This window comes from Plectropomus leopardus, chromosome 4, assembly GCF_026936395.1.
Source record: "Plectropomus leopardus strain MGB_pleo_1.0 chromosome 4, ASM2693639v1, whole genome shotgun sequence".
Classification (NCBI taxonomy): Eukaryota; Metazoa; Chordata; class Actinopteri; order Perciformes; family Serranidae; genus Plectropomus; species Plectropomus leopardus.
This window is the reverse complement of record NC_142179.1, coordinates 30,886,610-30,907,414: the sequence shown is the minus strand read 5'-3', so window position 1 is coordinate 30,907,414 and position 20,805 is coordinate 30,886,610. Positions and strand designations below refer to the sequence as shown.

Genomic DNA, 20,805 nt, shown 5'->3' with positions numbered 1-20,805 from the left:
CTTTAAATGACACAGACTAATATTACACTTGTGGCGCTGAATTAATAAGCTGAAGCATGATAAATCTCTATGATTTATTATGTTCCCTCCAGTGTATAATCAAGTTGAATGAGAGAGGGAGAGAGAGTCAGACAGAGGGAGATTGGAAGAGACAGAGACATAGCTGGGTCTGAATTGAGACACAATAGACGAGGCCCGTCCTCTGCACAGCTGAATGGACAGGCGTACATACAGCAGCTCTGAATGAGAAGTGTGAAACAGTCAGCCGCCGAAATCAGTGGGTGTTGTGTTTAGCAGAAGGAAGGCGATTAAAATACCAAAAAGTTCAATGTGCAGCGTGCCGTGAAATATGACATATGGAACTGCCAAAACAGAACCAGCAGACGTTCTCCCCCCCAAAATGCTCTATTTCTTTTGGAAGCATGAATTCCCCATAAGGGCGGTTTATGAGAATATCGCACCTCTATGGAAGTCTCATCCCACAATCCACGGGAGGCTTCCTCTCCCTCCTGCCTGCTTCTGGTGGGCTGCCATCATATTCATTCCCCGTTCCCAGATAGATGTTTGTAATTGGAGCTCTAATTTATGATCGGGCCTCGGTGCAGGATAATGATATGGAGCATTGTAATTTGCTGATGCAAATTGTACGTTATAATGGGGAGCCATAAAAGCCCCGGCAACATCTCGGAGACTTGCCAAACACCCTGAGCGTTCATTACAGCCCTCATTAAAACATCCACGTCGGCATTGGGAGCTCTTACAAATGGAAGGAGCATGTAATTGCTGCTTGATTGTGGTATATGTAACATATGATAAAGTGGAATTACCACTTTATTTGTCTACAGTGTCCGTGAAACTTAATGGGGAGAAAGCCTGCAGTAAACAAATCCTCGGAGCATTGTTTGATTGTTACATTATAGGGCTATTTGTTTAAAGTGGGGCAAATGTGAGTTAGGGGACAGTGCATCCAGGACAAACTAAGAGTGATGATAATCAAGGCTGGGCTTAGGGGGATAAAACTAATGCTTTTACCCATGAGAGCCGGTGTTTCATTTGGACTAACTCCAACATGGGTGATAGCATAGAGCTTCGTCTGGGAATACATTAACTGGATTTAATATGGGAAAAGATCAGTATTGTTCTTTTTCATTACCAGGCACTAAAGTCATCACCATACATTTGCTTTAAGGGAGGTGGAGCTAGATTGAAAAAGGTTGGAGTGAACCTCTGAAATCACCTTTAGTTAAAAAAAATATTTTGTATTAATGTCAGTTTGGGTCTTTGGGGTAAAGCTTCTGGCCATTTCCAATCACTGATCTCAATACAGTCCTAACGAACAGGGTTATACGGAACGCGGTGAGGCTGAACGTCCTGGCTTTTAAGCAGCCTTAAGAGCAAAGCCAAGTGGCAAAAGCAATTAAGAGTTCATTTAAAACAACTGAACTATGCTCGGGCTGGTTTTTCTGAGGCCCGGTCAACACTAATTCACAGTGTCGCCTTTTATTCAAATGACCTCTCCTAGAGTCCCCTTTGTGCTTGTGCCGTTCTAATGCATCTCCATTAGAACAAAACCTGAGCTGCATCGCTGAAAATGAAGTTTCCCTCCTCGACTCTGAATGATAGCAGGCCTCTACCGCCAGAGCTGTGTGTGCTCAGCCACTGGAAAAGGATTTTCAACCATGCCATTCAGCCGGGGCCCCAGAAGCCTGCAGCCTTTATCTGCAGAACCGTTGATTGATGTGTTGTGGGCCCTGCTGTGGTTAACAGCAATTTTTATCTGTTGCTAGCGGCAACAGCCCAGGTCCCTGGTGCGCAGTGAGCAGCAGGGCCCAGGATCTGAGGCCGGACCGCACACAGGGATAAACAAATAGGTTTTTCAAGGCGGACAGCCCTCATAGAGAGGCCCCTGACAGGCAGCGCCCCACCCCAAGGCCAAGACAATGTCAGGGCCCCAGCCCACTCCTGCTGGGCCCTTGGTTTCCTTCACTAATTTTCACCATGTGCAGAGCCGGTGGTATGGAGACACCTGCACACCCCACTGAAAAGTAAGCAGAGCGAGAGAGCCAGAGAGAGGCTGACAGAGATACTCACAAAAAGGCAGTTAGGAGATTTTATATACTGCGCAGGAAGCAGCCATGGCTTTCTGTTTGGCTCTGTGTGCCAGCAAAGGTGGAGTGACCAAAAAAACCTTGCTGCAAAAATGATTCCAAGTAAAAGATATAATTTACACTCAATTTCCTTTCAATCACTATGTTTAGCATTTAATCCAGTGAATCTGTGTCGTTTTGTTTAATAAAGCGTGAAGCTTTTAATGGCTTCTATTATAATTAAGTGACATAATCCTTGTATTCGATAAAGATCTTGTAAAAAGCCTCGTCACTCAGACAGGGAAGTGTATTTGCCACAATGTGGAGGTCGTGAATGCCAAATCAATTAAAACAAGGCTGTTTAAGAATGCACAAATGACTCTGAGACTGCTCTGTTTAGAGTGTAGACTCATTTAGCGTTAAACATGATTATGACAACCCGAGCAGGGGAAATGAAGAATGGGTGTGTCTGAGAGCTCCGAGCACTCTCGCTCAACCCAAACGCTCCAACTAAGGTTTTTACTCCCTGACATCGCAGAGATAAACCCTCCCAAAACAGACTAGTCAGATTATACTGTCACAGACAAAGCTCTATGCTTTTATCGTGCGTGAAAACATGAGCTGCAGCTTGGCCTTGGGTGGTTTTAAAAGATGGGGGGGGGCTGAAGCTCAATCACTTCATCTGAAAGGAAAGGGAGGTGTGTTGTCTTTTTCGCTTAGCTAAACCGTCTCCTCCTCTATACAGTATATCCAGCCCAGAGGTAGCGACAGGATGGGCAGATAGTTGCAGTGAAATTCTTTGACATTTTCCCCGTCGCTTGCAGCCCGTATCTCCCAGGCGCAGAGGGGTATGTTGAGTTCTTTATCAAGGAGCCCCTGAGAGAGGATGATAAATCGCCAGAGCCCCGGCCAATCTCCAGTGGAACAACAAGCAGGTAGCAGCGCAGGAAACAAGGCACAGATATTGTCTCCCAAACATCGCAGAGGCTATAATGAAGCCTGCACAAAGCAGACAGGAGAGAGTCGGCCTGATAAACAATTCCATATCCAGTCTTCCACAGAGGGCGAGATAGCGAGTCTCAGTCCTGCTGCTACATATCGCTGCTGGACTCAACGGCACAGAGATTAGCCCTCACCCCTGAATGGGGGATGAAGGGTGGGTGGAGGTGTGAGGGGAGTGATTTTCACATCTGGCAGTCTCACCGCCTGAATAAACACATTATGTTTAGATGAGTAAGTAACTTAAGGTAGTAACCCTACCAAGTAAAATCACTTAGTTTTGACAGCCAAAACACTCCAAGATATATTTTGTTTTTTGAACCCATTTTCTATGTTTGTTGTCCTGTCTGCCCTGCAGTTTAAGCTCAACAAGGCCAGTTCCAAACAATTTTTGCAATGCCAATAAAGTTTAGATATCTGCGAGTCACTGCAAACAACCTCTATTATGATGTGATATATTGTGGTACATTACACCAGTTGTCTAATGGGTGATTTTAATATGAATTAATTCTACGATTCTAAGCTGCAACCAGTTTTCTCTTTTGGTTGTTCACATATTCAATAGGCTGTATTAGCTTCATGGATCTTAATTTAAACAAATATTTGCACAAGCCTGCAGAAACTCATATCCTTGATATCATAGTGTTTGCAAAATACAACTTGGAAGCACAATCAATACTTGAAAATTTGAATTCAATGAGCAACTTTGTTACTGTTACTTAGTGATGAATCATTTCCTCTGTTACTTTGGTCTTTCAACAAATAAAAGAAGAGAAGAAAATAGGATAAGATAAAGTACAATTAACTGTCAAGGAATGTTGCAGATGATATACTGTGCATGCAGCACTTTTTATGTGCAAAAACACAGTCATATGTATGACACCATCAGACAATGCATTCTGAATATGCCTGCCAAATCATTTAAACACAGTATTAAGATAATAACTGTGTCCAAAACACTGGCACTAAAGCCCAGAAACTTCCTTTACGTTCTTGTGTGAAACATTCAAATGAGGCCACTCAAGCCTAGCAGGCAACATAAGAGGGGAGACATATGGAAGTATAAACAAGAGGAGGCGTTATCTTCCATAGAAATAGAAAACAAACTGTCAGGAGAGATTGCCTTTTTTACCTTTTAGTGCCTTGTGACAGATAACCAGCCCCCATCCACCAGCTTGATTTTTTGTGTTTGTGGAGAGGGAGAGCCGTAGATGGCGATCAGTGCTAGGGGCCAACCAGAAGATAGCCCTGTCCATGCTATTGGTGGCCGGTGGCGCTGCCTACGCCTGTGTGCCCGCCTCGTTGACCCTCCCACACCCCCTTCCCGACTCACAAACAGCCCTCCACCCACATACATAGCCTCTCTCTTCCTCTTCCTCCAGCTTTAACGCTCTGTGCAGCCTCTGGCCCTTCTCCTCCTCCTCCCATACTCACTCAGCCACTGCCTGGCAGCTCCCTGGAGCCCCCCGACCCTACACCTCATGCCCCCCCTTCCCTTCGAAACCATCATACTGTAAAGCCTGAAGCACTTACAGATAAGGAGACCCCAGAAATCAAGCGGGCCCGGCAGCAGAGCAGATTGAGAGTCAGAGCTCGGCACCCAGGAGGTGCCCAGAGGCTACAAACGCTGCAGATAGCACCATCGGATAGCCAGAGAGCGGAGCCAGACAACGTAAAACTTCCTGCCCTCGTTACTGGACTTTGCTTGCACAATGCCAACGACCCCGCAACACCACCACCGAGCCCCCCCCACCTCCATTTCTGCCCTCTCCCTCCGACTCCTCCCTTCCTCTTTTCAGATAAAGAGAAGGCCTCGTTCCCTGCCGACTCAAACTGACAGCTCGAGCCAAAGGGCTCCACAAGCTTTTTTGGAAGGTCTTGTTTGTTTTCATCCATCTGTGAGTATGTGGCCGCTGGGGAATAGGAATGTGACATGTTCTATTAAAACAAAATCACAAAAAAAAAAAAAGATCGTACAGAGATCAAGGTCTTTTGAAGTTAAGCTTTGTTCAGTGCTTTAACTGCAGTCCTTTGAGGCAGATTAACGATGACAAACCATTTATAGTTGTTTTGTTTGTCGGGATGATTGCTTCCAAGCTGCAATAAGAACTGCCATATGCCACTCATCAGCTAAAAGTAGCACACTTTAAAGAATGTTCCTCTTATTAGTTCCCCTTTAAGCAAAGGACATAAAGGACGACTGCTGTCTCTATTACCCAGAGACTAGACACATCATTGAAACAATGGGAGGGGAAGAGCACAAATTTACGGTTCGAAAAAAGCACTGGGGCAAGGCAACAGATGCTTTCAAGGGATAAAAATAGTCCTGCTCTGACAATTTGTGAGCTAGTGTATGTTTGAAAGGATTGCGCTGACGTTTCCCAAGACATTACTAAATATTTCTCTCGGGCACATTTACCTTGAACAACACACGGTCTACGACAGAAGCCATCTCACTTGAACATTTTCCAACAAATCATAAGACATGTTTAACTGCCATGGATCCTGCTGAAGGTGTAAGTGTACATGCATTTCTGTGTTGGTGAGAAGTTGTATTTATTGCATAGATACGGGGGCCTTTAAGAGGCTTTTAGGCATATTGTTATACGTGTGAGCAAAAGGATCCTCCATTGACAGTCACTGGAGGAAGACATAAAACTCTGACAGCCAAATTGCAGTGCCGGCGAACGGCGCTGATCGATGCCAATAAAACGAGGCTCTTTTCGCCAAGGTAGCGCAGGACACCTTCCCGCAATTTAATCAGTCAGTCAGCCAGAATTAATGTTCCTAATATCATGATTTCTCCATTACTCTATTTAACATAATTAAAATGTCGAGCGCCGGGGCCATAAAGCGGGTCGTTGGAGATTGTAATTCTGCCGTAAAGCTATGAAGCATGAAAATGCCACTTACCGAGTAGCCGCGGCCTGACAGCGAGTGAGTGGAACTCTGTAGGGAGAGAGAGGAGAACAGGGATGACCTTTAAGGAGCGTTTCACTCGCTGACACAGACATGATGAAGCAGCGCCGCTTTAATATCAATATTCACGTTAACCTTTTACCCGCCCCGCCATGTACACCACGCCCGCACACATCACTCCCACACATTCTGGCCTCCACCGTGGGGGTAGCTGAGCGGCACCCGCTCTAAAAACAATCACTCATGTCCTGCCGAGAGACTTAATTTGAGTTGCCATAGAAATACACTGTGGAAAACATTGATTATTAACGTTAACGTTATAATAAAAATGATGCAAAACATTCATTCTATGGCTGTGTGAGTACATTTCAAGCACAGTGTTACTTAAATAATGATTGGGACTCATGGGGTAACTTATGAGGTAACTGAGTGATAAATGACATGTCTTAATATTTGCCTGTTGACCTTTTGGAGACAACATTATTTATGCATCTGATGATTTTATAATACAAGCAATGCATTGCAGTGCAGGCTGGATTCACTTGGTCTTGTGACATCTGACACTGATGGACACATGGGAGTGAATCCATCACTTTCACCAGTGGATAACGTGATAAAAAACACACTGATATAGAAATTGTTGTTTTGAGAGTGAGTAACAGCTCAGGTACCCTGCCAGCTAAAGATGTTGGCCTCTCTTCTTGTTTTATTTTATAATTTTCCAAGTGTTTGCTTTGCACTCAAAACAAACAGTACTGAATAAGAGTAACCCAACAACATGCAACGGATCATTTCCAAATTGCTTTATATCCTTTATGGGCAAAAAGGCATGTTGTGTACATCATGAATCATTTCTTATAGAAGACAATCCAAACTGTAAAAATGTAATTTTTGTCAATCAATCAACATGAAATGTCATGTTTTTGTTGATGGTTTTCCTAACTCATGTTTCTCGTTGTGGAATGATTTAACTGTCTACACATCCTGACCCAAATAACACGGCCCAAAGGTTGCTCCTCCTAAACATGGGCAGACGCCTCTGAAGAACCTATGGCAGTAATCGAAAGAGGGGTCACATTCCCACCGTCACACCAGTCCTTCTTCACTGTAAAGCACACGCCTCCTGTCCTCCTCTCGCCGGAGTCCTCTGCTCTGTCGCATCAGCATACAAAATGATCCTCCTGGTTGAATGGGGCTGTCCAGGTTTCAGCCAAGTTTTGGTTAAATCAAAGGATATTACAGTTCCTGATATCCCATTGGACAATGACATCGCCTGGAGGTCGTCCAGTTTTTTTTTCAAAATGCCTGTACAATGGCTAGCAGGGTTCTAGTTTGGCTGGTGCTCATTAATTTCCATTTTTTCTTTGATGTTTACATGTGAAAACCGTGGCCTTGCTAGCCTGCAGAAGTCGGCATAAGGGGTGTTTGCAACGTTTTGAGTTGATTTCCAAATCTCGATGAATGTATCACATCCACACACCACCGCCATTCAAAGCCAACCTACAAATAGCACCACTAAGACTTCCAAAATGGACTCAAGAGCATAAGTTTAGCACTAATTTAGTGCTAAAGTTGACAGAGAGGCAACCTGAAACACTTGTGTCTATTTTATCATGTTAATCAATACATAAACTATACTGTCCTTCATCGGATGATGTTTTTCAATTTTTTCTTCATGTTAATAATGATCTTTGCGACCATCTGGGGCCAAACCAAATGTTTTTATTATGTTACATTATATCAGCCCCTTTTACTCAGGATAAGTATCTCATCGTGCATTTAGGGAGGTGTTTTGGCCCATCAAACTCCTCCTGTGCTTCCTAATGCAGTCCTCTAAATGCTGAACAAGAGCAGGATGGAGACAGAAAAAGCTAGGTTTTGTTCTGTTCTCTGGCTCTGTCTGTCAGAGCCCAGCACGAATACCAATCTCCAAATCCCTCCCTCCACTTCCACTTTTCACTTCTTTTATTCCTCTGTCTAGATTGGCAATTTCTCCCCCCCTGGTCTCTGGAGGAGACTTTTCTGCTAGACCAATTTCATCCATAGGTCCACCTTCAATCCAAACGACCTCCCCCACACCTTCACCGCCGCAGCCTCTCTTGTTTTGCACCCTCCCAATACCCCTCATCCATTCTCCCACACCTGCTCTAGGCCTCAGCCCTCATCAACGCCTGTGTGCCCCTCTGATTCGCAGGACGGCTCCTGCGGTGACGATTAGGGAGGAGTCCCGCCGCGAACCGGAAAGCAGGCTCTGCGGGAATCAAAAGGCTATTCCCGCTCTGCTCAACCTCTCTGCTCCCCGTCACTACCACGAACCAGAGAGGAGGCCAGAAGAGAGGGGAGGAAGAAATGCACGGAAAGCAAAATCTGTGGATGCAATAGGGCCAAAGTGTGATTCAGTGACAATGTAGTCTATTGTCAACATGTATTTGTGTGCATGTTGTGAGTGCATATACACACATACAGTATGTGTGTATATGCATGTGTTTTGTGTGTGAGAGAGCATATGTGCATAGGTGGTGGGAGGCCAAGGCCATTTGGAATTAGCCTTACTATGTAGAGTTCATTCAACTTGGAGCATTCTGAGCAGAAAGAGAGGCTTATTTAAATGATAATGAGGGACAATCCATTGGATTTAGTGCCGGTGAAGGGAGGAAAAGAGGGGAGGGAAAGGGGGGGATCCATTAAAACGCCAGCGGTTCATAAGCCATAGGGTCGGCATCCAGCTAAACACTCTCTCTTAAAAGCCATTATACATGGCTCTCAATGGATTTCTGCAGCGCTTAGGACTTCAAAAGGATTTAAGAACCCGCCCCAGAGAGGGAGTGTGGGGGAGGGAGGAGGACGAGTGTGTGTGTGTGTGTGTGTGTGTGTATGTGTGTGTGGTGGTTGGTGGCGAAAGGGATGGGGCGGATGCTGGCGGCATTTAAGGGTTAACTAAACAGCCCCGGAGAAGAGAAATGTTGCTAAATCCGCCCCCTAATCCTCTCCCCATTTTCATGCCCCCTCCTCCACTCTCCTTACAAAAAAAAGGGAAAGAAAAAAGAAAAACATGGCGACATGAGGGGGAGGGACCAGTCCATCTTCTCCCATCCCAGACTATTGGTTTTTGTCGTTGCGGGGAGGCCAAGAGGTGGGCCAATGAGAGCTCGATGGAGCATGATGAGGAACGGGATGCAAACATGTATGCCCTCTGTGGCAGATCAGGTGGCTGGGTGGGTTTGGGTGCATGTGGGTGGGTGTGGGTGGAAACAGGAGGGTGTTAGAGACCCTGACAGCACCACACAACTGCCGCCCCTCTCCTCCGCAGGACACAGATGCAGTGCAACCCACCCCCTCCACCACCTCATATTTCCCTAATCCCTGTGTGGCTTAGTGCTGGGGCCCCGCTGCACCGCAGGCACAATTACCTAGTCAAAATAAACAGATAAAGACCCAACCATGGCAATGAACAAACAGCATCCCACTGCAATTTTTTTTTTTACCCCCTGCTCCCAAATTGATGCATGACTGTTTTTACAGGCGGGCAGGCGGGCGCGTCCACATGTCGCATTTGTCTCTATTTCCTTTGGCGGTAAGACAAGAGAAATCCATTTTACTCGTTGCAGACGCGGCATCATTAGTTAAGAGCTCTTAAAGCTGGGGAGCCACTTTGATGTGGTGGAGCGTGTTTTACGAAAATTAGCAGTGCTCTCAGTGCGGTGGCGGAGACTTCATGGAGCTGAAAAAATAAGAAATATAGTGGAGACCGTGATACAGTGTTGGTGAGGAATCTCGCTGTGCGTGTCTTGTCCAGGGCCTTTACTGAGTGGAATACAACAGCTAGCAGAGAGGGACGGACACACAGACAGAAAGAGGGAGAGAAAGGTAAAGACAGGCAGAGGTAGAGAGATGGAGAGATATGGATGCCGCGGCTACAACGATCAGCGTCTGTGCGCCATTTATTTGGCAGCAGATTAGAGAGACATGCCACATCTAACACCGTCGGTGATTACAGCGTGCAATTTTCAACAGTGCCCCCGCCCACCTCCATCACCGCAACCACCACCACTTCCACCCTCACTCTAGCACCCCCTCCATGCTCCCCCCTCCTTCTCTGTGCTTGTCGTATATCCCTGTCAGAGCTGTCAACTGGCTTCGGTCTTTTATCTGACAAGCCCGCCTCTTCCCCCTGACTTTTTCATTAAAAGACAGGCTTTTACACAAATTCAAGAGAAATGGTACGAGGGGAAGAGGGGGGACAGTGTACAAGAGAAACAGAGCAGCGAGGCTTAGAGAAAAGAGGATGAAGATGGGAGAAATTAGACTTTTTTTTTCATCAAGCTGGATTTTCAATGGAATGCTGAATAGCTTAAAACAATGTATTTAATAAGTTCATTAAAATCTTTTTCCTTCCATCATTTTACCCCTGCTGGAAAAAAGGGAGCTGCATATTTTCCTTCCTCCTCTTTCTCTCTCTCTCTCTCTCTCTCTCTCTCTCTCTCTCTCCTGCTTTCGTCAGCTAAATGAACAGTCTGATTGAATTTCGTTAGGTTTGGGAGGTCTGCTTGACAGGCATTAGTTAGGAAGCATATTTCTACATTCATTTAAAATGAGCCGCTTGGGATTTTGCATAAATTCTCATTACTTCCCCTGTATCTAAATTGCATTATTTCATCCCTTATGCTGAACCAGTGCCTGGCCTCCATTTTCCTTTGCCACCTACTCATCCTCTAAATGGGCTGGCATATGGATGCCGGCGCAGCGATAATTGGAACACTTTCTTTAACTCATTCCATTCTGGGGTCGCTGAGGTCAACCCACACCTGGCTGAACTGCGTTAGGTCATGTCTACATTTAACCGCGCCATGCTTTAAATAATGCCAGGCCAACAAGGTGATGCTGTGTGACTGGCCTAATCATTTCCTTTCTCTGTGCTGCCAGCCAACCAGTCTTTTTCCCGACACACAGGGGATTTATGAGGTGATAGCTGAAAACAGCAGGAGCTACTGCACCAGCTGCTCTCTGATCTCAGCCTCAATGTTGCTGTCGCCCTCCCGCTCTCTATATCTACCCCAAGGGTCCCCTGCCTTGGCCTGTGAAAGTGGATAGCTCGGCCCACTGTAGGAGGTCTGTGAAAAGGAGAAAGGTCTCGTCTGTGGACTCACCTCGCTGAGCTGCTCCTTGGAGTTGCTCCTGTGCGGTCGGCTGAGCTCCTGCACCGTCTCGTCCTCGCTGACTTTGACCGGGCGTAGCGCTAAAGGTTTGATCTGCAGGGGACACAAGAACAGGGACATCTTCAAATCATGTCCTTACCTCATGAACCAAAGCACTATGTTCACAACTAGGTTATATACCATGAGAGGCAGTTACTTTTCAGACATTTGAGAGGCATAAAGTATAATCCTAAAAGCTGTTCTGATATAACGGTAAATCACTGCAGAGTAGCTTATTACTTTCATAAAATGGCAAGGAGAAAGATTCAAACTGTTTTATACTAAAAGACCATGCCAGAATCGTTTTGCAAGTTTAATACAAATGACAAGCGCTTTACATCACTGTGAACTCAATAGTCTTATTTGGATTTTGTCTATGGCTGCATGGGATGACAAAGATAAAAACCTACACAATGGTATGTGAAAAAAAGAAGACAGAAATGTAAGCTACATACAAATGCAAAAACACCAGTACAGCTCTTATTCTAGAGATGAATCATTAATCAGCAGAAAAGCGGCTAATATTAATTATCTATAATTGAATAGTTGTATGCTATCATAATAACTGAATCATTAAATCTTAATAATCCACCACAAACACAATTTTGTAAGTAGGTAATTAATTTGGTTTCTTGTTAAAACAAATGCAGCAGTTGAGGTGTTACGTTTACACATTAACAAGTTTATGTTTAATTACAGGCACCTCACACAGCCACTGATGACCAGAGCTATCTTTTTTTACATCCGAAGTTCAGACACTGCAGAAAAAATGAGGACAACAAAGTTTCAAACAGGGGACACAAATAAAAGTTCCAGATACCGTCTTAATTTCTGTCACTCACTTGGATCTATCAACTCCACAAGCTGGGCGTCTAGGAATAATAATACAGCAAAACTTACAATGGCTTCAACTGACTTTCAGGCGGCCGAAGTCCTTTTATTCTTCATGTGAGGAAAACTCAAAGTCACAGCTCATTGTCAGTTTGTACTTTGGCTAAATGCAAAGCAGAACTGGCTATAGCAAAAACACCTGCAACCCCAAACCTCGACCCAATCTCAACTGTGACAGTCTACCACAGCTGTCATGCCGATCCAGAAATTTACTGAAAATTTAGTTGACTTTTGTTGACCTGATTGTTTTTGTTTGTTTGTTTGTTGTTTTTGTCATCCAGTGAGCATTTTTCAGGACTAAGCTGTTGAGTGAACACTCCTCGCTTTCATGATGCTCTCTGGTACAGGCAGCTGCGGGCCAAAACCCAGGCTGAATCTGAAGGAAGAGATTCTTTGCCCGGTCAGGCGCCGAGATAATGTTCCGATCTTCCTTATGCTTAGAGGTGGGGAATTTTCAGACTATGAGTAACTTTATATGATACAGTTTCTCGCTTTTGTTTGATTTCTAGTGAAAAAAATGTTGTCACACATGTCTGATCCAACAATATTATGTGAACGTCACTGTCCCTTTGAACGTTCTGCTAAGCCCCGCCCCGGCTGCTCAATACAAAATAGTGGAATATTTGTATTGAGCAGCCAAATCTGGTTTGACTGACACAATGAGCCAACTTTAGCCCTAAAGTCCACCAATTAGCCCAACTCAAGCAAGATGGAATGTCCTTTTTGAGCATGTTTTGCCATGTTATGATAATGGTAGTGTGACAAACACAGGTAGGCAACACTAGCTAGAAGATTTTTATTATGTGCTCACCTTAGCCTTAGCCTACACACAGTACAAGAACATTGAATGTTCCTGAAAAAGTAGAGTCAAAATGTTAGGATCTACTGCTTAATACCATCTAAAATCCACACATACATCACACACAGCACTGGCACATTCATTAGTTGACCTCATAAGTCTAAAACAGTTCTTTGAGGTCAGTATAAAAAAGGGAAAAACATGTAGCATGAACTAACAAGATCTGCAAATCTTCATCCGCTAAAAGAACATATATGAGAAAAAGATTATGCAGCTTAAATGTACAAATGACAGTATCTGCATTCAGCCACCCGTATCACGGTAACCCGAATGCAAACCTGGATGGCTTGTTTTAATGCAGGCCATCAAGACCCACAGTTGGCATGCATTCAAATTCCCAGCCAGATGGGAGGTTGGCGAGCTCAGCAAGGAAGACTATGTGCTGGTGCAGCACTAGCCAATCACAGTGTCCCGTGCTGCTTCCCCACCTTGGAGTACAGTGGCGATGGCCGCGGGGTGTAATCCATTTGACTAGCAGTTTGCATGTAGCAGCTCCCCTGGTGGCGCGCACGGTGGCTGGCCCCGTTCTCCTGATCTCCACTGTAATTTAAGCAGATCACTGCTACAATTAACCTTTCCCGGTAAATATCAATTATGGCCCCCGGCTGGGCTAGAATTAAAAGGGTCATCAGCTAATCTGACAGGTCCTGTACGCTACCACCTGGCTGGGAGAGAGGGAGGGAGGCAAGGCGGCAGAGAGAGAGTGTTTGTCTACCCTCGTGCCCACCAGCTCACATGCCAAGTAGACACAATTCCCTTTTAATTACCCTGCCGCCGCCAGGGCAAGCATGCTGATTGGCCAAGGGGCATTAGCAGTACACTGAGGTCAACAGTGACAGGACGAGGGTGGGGTGGGGGGGGTGGGGGGGTTGAGCGTGGCGGAGAGGAGGAGGGAGCTGCTGCCAAGCAATCAGGGCCTAGAGATGGAGGGAAGAGAAACCTGGCAGGTGGGCCTAATCAGGTTTGACTTCCACCTCTACCCCCCTCTCCCTCTGCCTCTCTCGCTCTCGCTCCACTAGCTGTCAGCCTAATCACTCCTTGAATCTCAAAATAGATGGTGGCCTTTTTGATTTCCTTTTCTCAAGGAGAGCACAAAGAGAGCAATCCTCCGTGGCAGGCAAGCAGGCAGGCAGCCACGGAGGCACAGCGTCAAGGTACAGTCTGCGTCACGTCGCCGTCAAGTGCAGCCGTTGATTACTTTGTTTACCCAGCATCAGTGTTGCTGACAAATTCCTGAAGGCGCCCAAAGTGTTTCCATCTCCTTCAGGGCCTGCAGCTACATTACCCAGTCAGCAATCAACTTGGCTATTGATCAGAGCACAGCGTCTAATTAGCCGCCTAGGTTAATGATGAAGAGCGCGAGGACCGTTCCCCGAGCCGCTGTTCGACGGGACAGGAGAGCAATTGATCTAGGCAGGAATTCACCAACTCTGACAAAAGATTGGCAACCCTGACTGCCTGTGATTAAGGCAGGGACTAATTTCCTGTCTGGGGAGGTGTTTAATTGGCCCTAAGCTCCCAACTGTACAGCTTTCATGTGTTGTTTTTTTTCCCTTTTTGTGTACTCATTAATGTTAAAGGACAAGTCGGTGAGCTTGAGGGTGGGGCTAATGGTCTGAGATGTGATTGGCTGTGGGTGGTGACACAGTTCAAGGTCATAATGCCTTTCCACTGTGCTTGAGGTAATTTTCTGGGCAGCCTTGAGGGAGCATTTCTCGGCCTCCTGGCTGTTTGAAGGAGTTTTTTTGTGTGAATTAAGTTTGTTTACATTGAAGGTTTGACTCATGCAGTATTGGGACAAGGTTAATCAGGTTGCAGCAGCAAGTGAATTTGGTTAATCTGTGTGTGGGTGGGGGGTAGCTTGACTTAAGACGACAGATAGAAGAGACGTAGAGAAACATAGCTAAGTAAGGGCCTGTGTTTTACATGAATAATGTACTGGAAATTAGCTCCATTAGTCTCGGTATTGAACATGTCTGCAGTCCCTCTCTGGAGGCTGCCGCTCTGTGCTCTTTAATTATCTTCAAAGGGCCCTCCAGCATCTTAATTTCCCCCCAAGTTGAGTAGTGCCGACTTGGGCCTGCTCATTTATACTACTCTAACCCTGGGTGAAGTCACAAGGCCCGCCTGCTTAGAAAGGGCTAGTCGAGGCGTCGATGGAGACAGTAGTGGTTCACATCAGTTCATGCCAGGCTTGACTAACTTTCCCTTTTATTCGGCCTCTTCCTCACTCTCCCAGCAGTGTCGATCAATCTGCAGCCTGTCAGCAGGGTGCTGGCTGGAGGCTGGCGGGTGATGCTTTGTTGTCCTGCTCCTTTGATCCTACCTCCTTCACCTTGCAGGGGGTTTCAGGGGGAGGGCATCGGACGGCTGCGCAGTCTCCCACATTTTTCCTACTTGAATAAGAGAAGCTGTTAGTCCTGACCTCGCTTTTCCTCTCCTTACTCCAGCTCCTCTCACTCTGCCTCGTCTCTCCCTAGCCTGCCGTCACCTGTCAACAGCGCTCGGGGAAGCTGTGCCTCAGCCTTGTCCCAGTGTCAATCCTCATTACCCTAGGATCTTGGACCTTGCCCCCCGCCCGCCTCTTCCTTTCTAGCAGCCTTGATGCTCTTCTCCTCCGCATTACGACACTCCAGTCAGATCTCCGGGCTTCCTGTGCACAGGGCGGGGAGGAGACGGGGGCGATTCAGGGAAGGGAGGGCTGAAGAGGACGGATACAGATCCTTCCTCTAATTTGTTCTGAAAAGTGTCCTGCGCAAAGGACCCTCACCCCCATTAACCCAGCGACAGGCTGCTACCGCTGCTCAGGGAGGCATCAGCAGTATGTGTATGTATGCGTGTGTGTGTGTGTGTGTGTGTGTGTGTATGTATGTATGTGAGTGGGGCCCGGTGGTGCGGCGGGCGAAGGCACCTCAGCGCTCTGTGCCGGGCTCCGGCACCGGCTCAATCTATCGGCTCATTATCCCCCCCGCCCAGGCTGGGGTGCAGACAAGTGCACTTTAGGGCCACAGGCCAAATTGATTCATCTGCCTTCATTTTCTTCAGGCTCAGAAGTGGCAGCTGCTCAGAGGCAGGGGGAAGGAGCTATAAGATGGTGAGAGACAGAAACGGGAGAGAAGGAAGGAGAGAAAGAGAGGGTCTGGAATAGAGTGAGATGAAGGAGGGAGGCATCAAGAGAAAGAGGTGTTCCTGGCTTTGTTCCTCATCCATGTCTCATTTCACTTTTCCTCCTCCTCCCTCTTCTCTCTCTCTCTCTCACTTTACAGCACAACCAACACCTCCCTCCCCTGAAATCGCTATCAAGACGTGCACTCACTCCCCCACCAAGTCCCAAGTTGGAAATTAGCCCAAGGACAAGCAAGTGGATTTACTACAGGGAGAGCAAATGGATTTTTGCTTTTATTTTGACGAGTCCCAGTGTATCCATTAAGCCTTTTAATCATACATTATTCATAGAGCTCGCCTTATAATAAATGACCACATAAAAGAGGTACACATATTATACAAGGCCTAAAATGCCCCCATAACTCTCTCCTAGTGCACTCAGAGCTACATCACATTTGTAAGCTGGTTCACAAATATGAGCCTGTGAAATAGCAGCAAGATGGCGTTTCTACTGCAAGCTATGAGACCAGGACACGACAAGAGGCCGCAGATTAAAAGCAACACTTGCGTACAAATGGGGTACGGAGAAAACAAATTAGAGTGCGTGACCTTTTAGCCGTTCAGCACGTGTCCCGGCACTAAATTGCAGAGCACAATGCTACACAGAGAAAAGCTAACTGGGGTGGCCACCACGACCGCCCAGCACTGTAACAAAGCAGTCAACCTGAAAGCGAAGACGCTTACTCGTCCTGATTCCCAGCCAACGGGGACCTCGGGAGAGCCTGAGTGTCCCGCAGGGCCCCGTCTGGAACAGATGAACTGGGGAGAGGAGCACTCCCCGTGGGCCCCGGGTCTCTCCAATCACTCTCACCATATGCCTCCTGGGGGAGTCAGGGAACAAGGCAAAAGAGGAGGAAGAGGGGGAGGGGAGATGCACCTGCTCCCAAATACGAACCCATCCCTCAGCACCTGTCCCGAGGGTTCACTGACAACCGCGACCGACAGACACACACACAGCTCACCTGTCAGCCAGGAACATAGGAACAGTATCTGCCCTGCACTGATAAGCACAAGGCCTTACAGCACAAACACCCCCGCCCCCTCCTCTCCCCCTGACTCCCACTCCAAGGCAAGCATTTCTCAGAGCTACCAACAACAATTAGGCCGATGATGTCAAAATGCTAATGATGTTATTGGAAGGAAAGCAAGGGAGCGATGCTGTGGATCTGCGTTTTGCTCTTCAACATTATGCAGATCTCGCTCCTCTCTTGTTGCTCTGCAAGAAATGCACAGCTTTGATTTCTGTGTACACTATTAGCGTTGAAAGCACTGAGTGCATTTTGCAAGAGATTTATGCATGCTAACAAGAAAAATTCAAATGGCATTCACTTTGGAGGTTGTACTTGATTTTCTTTTTTTTTTTTTTTTAACTTGGCGTTATTATTTGCAAGTCAAAGTTCACTTTGGCTTTCAAAAAGAGAGAGGGCATTCAAAGTCGCAGTAAAACAACTTCAGGTTGTGGTACATGCCACTGGAAATGTCACATTTGCACTAAGTGGTCAGCAAAACCTTTTGGAGATTAAGAGCGAGAATGATTTATTCATTCATTTTCAAGTGTGCGCTGCTGTACCTCTCAATGCTGTAATCATCTCAGCAGACCTTTCAATCACCAGGAGTAGTTTCAAGGTAATGAGGAGGCATGCAAAAAAAAAAAAAAAAAAAAAAAAAAAATATATATATATATATATATATATATATATATATATATATGTGTGTGTGTGTGTGTGTGTGTATTTTCAACTCCTAAATAGCTGCTGCTGTGTTAACCTTAAAAAAAAAGTGGAAAAAATGAGTGTATTGCATACTGTACATGTTCATTTGAACTGACTTGATTATACATGATAGTTCTTTGCATAGACTCAAAACCACATTCTGTCATAATTAATGCTGTTTAGACATGACTTCAGGACCTCACTGATATTCCATATGCATATCTCTCCAACAGAGAAGTGCCACTGATGTGAACTACAACACTAATAATAAATGCTGCTGCAAAATAAAAAATAATTTAATGTCATTAGTTCACTGGTTAAGGTCCAAATGAGTGACTGCTGAGTGGTGCTCCCTATCATCACTGCCATGCTAATAGTGGTAATGTTAGCTTATATTTAATCAGGATAGCAATAATTACAACGATGGCTCAATCAATCAAAAATACTTCCACTAAATAAATGACTATGAAGTCGTTTAAGAGAGAATAAAGTCTCAAGATGGAATTGAAATAATGTGTACATGTATGTGCACCATCATATTATCGCAATATTTTGTGTGGCAATATAGTATCCACACACAAACACCAATGTATTGACTTTTTTTTTATAAATAAATGATCAATATTTCAAATACAAATTAAAGTCTTGCGAGCCCTCTTGAATAATAAAAAACAGTTGCTTTTTCTGTCCACTATTTTGCTGCAATAAAAATGAGTGACTTGTATTTGATAAAGGTCATGAATTGCGATATATGTTACTGCAATACTCAGCATACAACAAGACATTTAAAATTGCAAAAATATTGTATTGTGATTTAAGTCTACTATCATGATAGTACTGTATTGTGGGGACTCTGGGGATTGTCACCCCTACATCAATTTATTTTTTCTCAATCATTTTCTTTTTCCTTTATTTTTGTATTTCATTTTTCTCCATTTTTTAATTTTCTCTTTTACAGATTTTTTTTTTTTTACTATAAAACATAAACATTGTATGAATGCAACAAGTATAAACCAAATTATATGTTAGCAAATGTAAAGTTACATTTTCCTAAAATAAAGTTTAAAAAGCAAAGATGGAACTAAAGTATTAACACTGAACCATGCCTTCTAATGACAGCAGCAACATTTTAACCAAATGAATGATTGTATCTTTTAGATGTCTGAAAGTGTGAGATTAAATTTGTCTTCTACATGCAGGTCGACACTGCGCTGCTTGACATCGCAGCCATAATAACTGTGTGTTTGCTCCATCAATCACAGATTCTGCAACAGTTTGGCGTGGAAAAGATTTATCAGTTATGACTCTCAACTCCATAACCCTTAAATGGACAGAGATAAGGCTGGCGTAAACACTCTTATCAGCTGATAAGAGTCTGTTGGTGGGACAGATCAGCGGTCCAGACAGATTTCGAAATGACAGAATGTCTGACTACACACAGAGATTTGAACAACTTCAACTCACACGTTGACTTAATATCACAGAGAATACTGCATCTTTTAAATAATGAGCAGATTCAGAAGTAGGTCATGCAATACAAACATTCTGACAACAGGTATTAGGATCATTAGAAAATAACTGTGACTACTATGAGGAATTTTACAGGGCTCTACTGGCTTTCAGCCGCTGAAACACACATCATGTTTGTATAAATAATAAAGTCTGTCTGTCTTACATTTTAGTTCTCTTTGATAAGGTACACATTTCTCACCACAAATTTCTTTCATCATTTATCACTGTATGCCACTGATCCATGTACTAAAGACTCTCGTTTTGCCCAACTCCTGTAACACCACAAATTATTTTTTAACACTTGAAAATGATCTTATTAGCAGTCGAAGGAATTACATTTTTTCGAAGTGCAACATTCACACTCTCTCCTGTGTCTACACTTGATAACTTTGTCACCCTCACACGTACTTTAAGAAATGTTTAATTTCCTCTAATGTAATCTGAAATCATTATCAGCTGAGGCAGACGTGCGAGCTGCAAAAAGGCCCCTTTTAACAAGTCCACCAAACACACACACACTCGCACACACCTTAAAACTAGCTATCATTCACCACCACATAATTAAAACACTGAAGATGAGATTGTGGGGTAAAGGAAATGAGCAAGTGATTAAAAAAATGCCAGATGAAGAAGTGTCTGAAACTTCCAATCGATCTAGCTTTAGACTGTGTTCTTCAATCAGGTAAGGAAATGGCTCTCTAATGGAATGTCTGAGGAAAATCGTGCCGTGTGTCCTAATCACCACGCTGTTACTTTACTGCTGACCACTGTGTGACTGATCAATGACCGACCGAAACATACGATTCTGAAGATAATCACTTTTTTTCCTTAGTTAACTGTGGTTAGCGACAGTTAAGTATTTTCAATGGCAATGTCAGTTGGTGACGATCAGTGACTCTCTGAGACACCCGTTTCTTGAATGACAACACTTCTGTTTGTACCTCAGAGATCCTGATATAGATGAAAACAAAACAGAGGACTAGAAACTGCGCTGGCCATTTATGTCTGTCTGTGAAAAGATGGACAATTTTAGAATTTCTTTGTGGAGGTGAACTGACACCATTTGTGGAAGCTTTTCAAGTCAACTCACATTTTGATCTGATAGCACTTTCAATTACTAAAGTGGCAGCAGCAGTTAGCACTAATAGAGATCCAACCTTTTACCAGATTCCTATTAATTTGTTGTTTATTTTGATTCCTCATTAAAGTGAATATTTTTAGGCTGATACAAATACATCTTTGAAAGTTAAAATAAAAAATTTAAAAAATCAGACAACCAATAAAATCACCATTTTGTTCTTCGTTTTACCATCAACATTTGTTTTTTTATGAAGATCCTGTTTATTTTAATGTACTTATTTATTTTACTTTAACAGTTAGAGAAAAAACATGATGGGCAATTTTTTGACAAACTTTGTAATGGCAAAAATGTTTTTAAATTATGTCAGATGTATACTGTACATCTT

At 44.4% G+C, this 20,805-nt stretch overlaps 1 protein-coding gene across 2 annotated transcripts in view; it reads right to left on the bottom strand.

The window, feature by feature from the left end:
- Positions 1-20,805, bottom strand: part of fbrsl1 (fibrosin-like 1) — a 312,051-nt gene that overhangs the window by 165,257 nt on the left and 125,989 nt on the right. Inside the window, exons 3-4 of one of the 2 annotated variants that reach the window (XM_042488366.2) lie at positions 11,153-11,254; positions 6,000-6,035 (exon numbers count right to left, since the gene is read on the bottom strand). The gene's annotated coding sequence lies outside the window, so the exon portion shown is untranslated. The remainder of the gene's footprint in view (positions 1-5,999; positions 6,036-11,152; positions 11,255-20,805) is intronic. The other variant, XM_088077100.1, reaches the window with a different exon arrangement.